The sequence below is a fragment of the Rhamphochromis sp. 'chilingali' genome, assembly GCF_963969265.1.
Source record: "Rhamphochromis sp. 'chilingali' genome assembly, chromosome: 16".
NCBI lineage: Eukaryota > Metazoa > Chordata > Actinopteri > Cichliformes > Cichlidae > Rhamphochromis > Rhamphochromis sp. 'chilingali'.
This window is the reverse complement of record NC_137943.1, coordinates 6,186,531-6,192,774: the sequence shown is the minus strand read 5'-3', so window position 1 is coordinate 6,192,774 and position 6,244 is coordinate 6,186,531. Positions and strand designations below refer to the sequence as shown.

The following is a 6,244-nucleotide window of genomic DNA, read 5'->3' as shown; positions in this document are numbered from 1 at the left end:
TGTATATCAGAATCAGAATCAGAATCAGAATACGTTATTGATCCCTGGGGGAAATTATTTTTTGTTACAGTGCTCCATTTTAAACCAACATTAAGACAAGACCGACAATACGCTAACTAAGAATAGTACAATATATACATATATATACATACATACATAAGTCACTTATAAATAAATATTTGGAAAAGAAACATGTGTAGCTGTAGCAGCAAACAGTGTGTTAAGTGGATGCGATATTATAGTGATGGGATTTCCGGCTCTTTTTTAAAGAACTCTTTCGGCTCCGAACTGGCTCTTCAGGTTGTTTTGTTGCTTTAATTAATGTATTATTAACAATAATATAAAATTATGCACAAAAGGAATCGCTAGTGTAAAAAAAAGTGGTTTTATATATTTTTTTATATATAAATATATGTGGTGGCCCCTAGAGACAAAGCACATACAAACTCCAAAAAGCACGTACAAACTCCAAAAAGCACGTACAAATTCCAAAACACATTAACAAAAAAAAAAACACACAGAGTTAACTGAACTTCCAAAACAGAGCTATCTACATCACTTAAATTAAACAATTGAAAGCATATGTGTATGGTTTGTGTATTTATACACAAGCACTCATATATATTCAAATAATAATAAAAAAAAGTTCATTTACCTGTTACTACCACACACCAAATCAGGTCATTGGTACTTGCTGGCTTGTGTAGCGACTAGGTAACAAAAGCTCAACACTGCACCTAGCATCCTGAAGCACTTCTGTTGTGTTTTGTACGTGTTTTGGAGTTTTTACGTCTTTTGGAGTTTTGTTTTTGTCCCTGGCTCTCTTTCTCTCTCTGTGCTACTGCCAGTGTAACTACCGCCCCTTCCCCGTCTTCCCAGCGCAAAGCACAAGGCTCGCGTGCGGAGTGAAGCGGGAAAAAAGTGCTAGAGAGAGGGTGGGGTGAGAGAAAGGAAAAAAAAACAACCCATGGCTTGCGATAAGGAGCCGGCTCACGTCGTTCACGTCAAAGACCCGGCTCAAAGAGCCATTTCGTTCGCAACCGACCCATCACTAGTATATTATACTATTCCATGTGTTATCATCAGTGTTGGGAAGGTTACTTTTAAAATGTATTCCATTACAGAATACATGCCCCAAAATGTATTCTGTAACGTATTCCGTTACGTTACTCAATGACAGTAACGTATTCTGAATACTTTGGATTACCTAATATATTATCATGCTTTTTACAACAACGTGAATGTACTATTGCTGTGTGATTTATTACTATTACTGAAGGTCCGCGACTCCGAACTGTAGTAAAGGGAACTCTGACTAATACGGCGGGGTCCCTGTCGGCTCGTAGCCGAAAAATAGCTTTACTTTGTTGTGTGGGTCAACTTTTCTTGCGAGAGACAGAGAGAGGCGTTGAAAGGCTGCTCCAACGGAACTTATTGTTTTCGGAGGAAAACACGAACACGGTGTACGGTCAAGTCTTAATAGCTTACTTACAACTGGGCTCGTCAGGCACTCGTCTTGGCTGAAGTGGTTATTATTATATTTACATGCTTCCAGCTCCCTTTTTTCCTCGATGACAACTCGTACCTTTCCACTCCCCTTTTTCTCCCTCCTCGCGCTCACAGACCCATAACGTGTATGGCAGTCCATTCTCCCTGCAACACGGACTACACTGCCCATGATGCTACATTCTTTAGAGCTATGCTTGTAGCATTCTGCCTGTTAGCTTAGCACAACAACAACAACAATAACGAAAAGGCGCTCTCTCACCCAGGAAACACACAGTCGCAGAGAGAGAGAGAGCGTCGCCCTGTAACCATGGCAACCGTAACGCTGCCGCCTAGAACAACAGAACGTAGCTGTCAAACAAAACCCAAACAGTCCTGACCCGTGACAATATGAAACAGGAAAGTACCGCAGTGTAATCCATTTATTTCAACAAAGAAACTGTATTCTGAATACCACCTGTTTAAACGGTAACTGTAACGGAATACAGTTACTCATATTTTGTATTTTAAATGCGTAACGGCGGTACATGTATTCCGTTACTCCCCAACACTGGTTATCATCAGTGTTGGTCAAGTTATTTGAAAAAAGTAATCAGTAACTAATTACTGATTACTTCCCCAAAAGTAATCCCGTTACTTTACTGATTACTTATTTTCAAAAGTAATTAATTACTTAGTTACTTAGTTACTTTTTAAAAATGATTTACAACCAGAAGAGGTGACAAAGCAATAGATCTTTCAGCCCAATTCTACTTTTTCTGCATAATCCATCATACAAAATGTAATCAAATGGAAAAGTCTATTTTTTTAAAACTTGTTTTATCCGTTTTAATCTTTTAACTTTATGCATCAAGTAAAAATTAAATTATATGCACCATTCTCTGACTTGAAGAAATTAGTTTAACATTTAAACCTATTTTCTGCACATTCCAGCACATAAAATAGTAACTAATCACTAGTATTTACACTATATTTTTGTGTTTACACTCACTCTTTCAAATAGATGCAAGTAAAACACAGCAGAAAATAAATAAAGTCAAAGACTAGCGGTCCTGTTGCTCTATTTTCACCTGTAAAGCAGGAGTAGGGTAGGCGGAGGTTTACCCTGGTGCACTGGTGTCAAGCCAGCCTCCAATTCCAGCATTGCAGTCAAGCCAGCCTCCACTTTGTTTTACGTTCCCTGTGTATTCAAAGTATTATGGCAAAAGACGTGGAAACCTGATTTCAAAATAAAATATCCTGAAGCATGACTTCTAAACAAAAGCCAACTTCCAGTAAATTAAGAGCACATTCATAAATATCAATTAGTCTTGTTTGCACACTCTAATGTTGGATACAAATGACATACCCTAGTATTCTAGTAGTAACATGTCAATATTAAAGCCATCTCCTTTTGGATTTCAAAGTAAAAGCCCTCTAAATGTTTATTTTTTAACTACTTTTTCAATTAATTCAGAATGGAAAATTCACGTTTCCACAGACTAGTTGCAGTCTATATTGACAGTATACAACCCCATAGTGATACCATGTCAATCCGGTTGTTCAGTCTGACGTCACTAGCCGTATCTGGACCTAAACTCCGCTGCAGGTCCATATATCAAACGATCACTATGGCATTACTGAGAGTTGAAAAACTGTCTAAAGTCTTTCATCTTTAATAAAATGATCAGCGTTCTGCTCTACCAGGTGTAACAATTGAGTTTAACATCCAGGCATCCATGAAAACGGAATTTATGACATTTAATGGAGTTAGAAGTTAGCAGGGAGTTAGCTCGCTAGCTTCTATCTAAATACAATATAGCATGTCCTGACTGCGGGGTTTTGGAAACAAATTAAAACGTACAGCTCTGTTATCACTTCCAGCATAAATGAAGACAGAAAACTAAACAGCAGTGACGTTTGTAGGGTTACTGAAGTTGGGCTAGCTGGTATATAATGATGTGCTACGTGACCGCTAGCGACACAGCTATGTTAGCATAGTATAAACAAGCTAACTTTTTTTCCACTCGATAAAAGTTAACGTGAGTGTTCTCGGTGGTCAGGAACAAATGTAATTGCATGGCAGGATGCTGTAAAAGGACCAAACTTCAGCCAGGAGAACAACTGAGATAATCCATCCACAATACGAGGTTAGTCATTCATATACTGCTGCATGGGCTGGGCTGTAGTTACATCCTAAGGTTTTAAAAACTGAGCTTAAATAAATGATTAGCGGTAATAAAAGCCGAGGAAGGTCAACAGTGATCACTGACAGTTTTAGGAGCTTTTTGAGATTAAATAGAAGAAAATACATAAAATTAAACATGTTAACAAGACAAAAGCCATATTAAACGCAGACTACTTTAGACCCGGAAGTAGGATTCCTCACGTCATCACTTAACATCACTAACTGGGATATCTTTGAACATCAGGACTTGGAAATGTTCACAGACGGTGTCCTCTGCTATATAAAACACTGCATAGACACTGTTACAGCAGTCAAACGGATCCGGGCTTATCCCAACCAAAAGCCCTGGATGACCCGGGAGGTCAGGCAGCTGCTGAAGGAGAGGAACATTGCATTCAGGTCTGGCAACAGGGATTACTACACCACAGCCCGATCCAACCTGAAGAGAGGCATCAGAGAGGCAAAGGGGGACTATAGGAGGAGGATCGAGGACCATTTGAAGAGTAATACCAGCCGGCAGGTGTGGCAAGGCATCCAGCACCTAACCAACTATAAGATCAATCTCGGAGCTGCGGACGGTGACCTGGAGCTGGCAGAGGAGCTGAATATCTTCTTTGCCCGCTTTGAGACCAGGGTACCGGAGGTATTGGAGCCACAGCAGCAACACGCCACCCATAGCAGCACCACCCTCACCCTGGAAGAGCACGAGGTGAGGCGCATGCTGCAGGCTGTTAACCCGACGAAGGCGGCGGGTCCTGATGGTGTGCCAGGTCGAATATTGAGGGATTGTGCAGGACAGCTGGCTGGGATCTTCACCAGGATTTTCAACAAATCCCTCGCACAGGCGACTGTCCCACTCTGCCTGAAGTCCTCCACCATAGTCCCCTTGCCTAAGAAGCCCCACATCACCGGCCTGAATGACTACAGACCGGTGGCACTCACCCCAGTGGTAATGAAATGCTTTGAGAAGCTGGTCCGCAGACACATCACAGCAGCCCTGCCCCGCAGCCTGGATCCACACCAGTTTGCCTACAGAGCAAACCGATCCACGGAAGACGCTGTAGCCACAGCACTCCATGCTGCATTAACTCACCTGGAAGAGCATGGTAGCTATGTGCGGATGCTCTTCGTGGATTACTGCTCAGCTTTTAACACCATCCTTCCACACAAACTGGTGGCCAAGCTACAAGACCTGGGGCTTCCATACAGCACCTGCATGTGGATCAATAGCTTCCTCTCGGGCCGTAGACAGAGAGTCAGAGTTGGCCATCACACATCCTCAGCCCTGAGTCTCAGCACTGGCTCACCCCAGGGCTGTGTGCTCAGTCCACTGCTCTACTCTCTCTACACACACGACTGCACTCCTCGCCACCACAGCAACATCTTTGTGAAATTTGCAGATGACACCACAGTGGTGGGGCTCATTTCAAAGGGAGACGAGTCTACGTACAGAGACGAGGTGGAGCAGCTGACGTCATGGTGTAAGGCCAATAACCTCCTCCTCAACACTTCAAAAACCAAAGAACTCATAATAGACTTCAGAAGGAAAAAGGCAGAGATCCAACCACTATTCATAAATGGGGACTGTGTAGAAAGGGTGGCAAGCTTCCGCTTCCTGGGAGTCAATATAGAGGAGAACCTTTCCTGGAGTGTGAACACCTCCGAGCTGCTGAAAAAGGCCCAACAGAGACTGTACTTCCTGAGAATTCTCAGGAGGAATAACATCACACAGAGACTGCTGGTGTCCTTCTACAGAGCCACCATTGAGAGTGTTCTAACTTACTGCATATGCATCTGGTACACTAGCTGCACAGGGGCTCAGAGGAAAGCACTCCAAGGGATCATTAACACCGCCCAAAAGATCACTGGCTGCCCTCTCCCCACACTGGAAGTTCTACACAACGCCCACTGTTTTAAAAAGGCCCAAAACATCATAAAAGACACCTCACATCCTGGCCACTCCCTGTTCGAACTGTTGCCCTCAGGCAGACGGTACAGGGCAATCAGAGCAAGGACTAATAGACTCAAACACAGCTGTTATCCAACTGCAATAACACATCTGAATACTACAAAAAAATGTCCATCACGCCACTCTTGTGTTAATCTATGCACGGTCTGAAGCATGTGTGTGGGAATGTATGTGAATGTTTTACTGTTATATCTTATTAGTATTTTAAGTATTCTATCTATTTTATTTATTGAATTTTATTGTTTTATTTATATTTTGATATTGCTAGGGATGATGCAATGATCGGGGACCATTCTTAATTTCGTTGTTCTCATGACAATGACAATAAAGTTTCTGATTCTGATTCTGATATCAATCATTCTTATTTTACCTTTCAAAATAATGACCCTTTCAAATTGACCATATATCGGTGTGCGTTTTCAATGGCTTCAGAAAGCTATAAAATGGAAAATTGCTGTTTCCACAGAATAATTACTATCTATATTGACAGTATTCCATCCCACAGTGATACCAGGTTAATCTCAAGTCACTATGATTTTGCCTTTCAAAATAAGAGCCCTTTCAAATGACACATACGGGAAATAATATTTCAATGAATTCTG

At 41.7% G+C, this 6,244-nt stretch overlaps 1 protein-coding gene across 1 annotated transcript in view; it reads right to left on the bottom strand.

Moving 5' to 3' along the window:
* LOC308413035 (neuropilin and tolloid-like protein 1) overlaps positions 1-6,244 on the bottom strand; it is a gene marked incomplete at its 5' end in the record, with an annotated part of 44,002 nt that overhangs the window by 27,580 nt on the left and 10,178 nt on the right. The window lies entirely within an intron of this gene.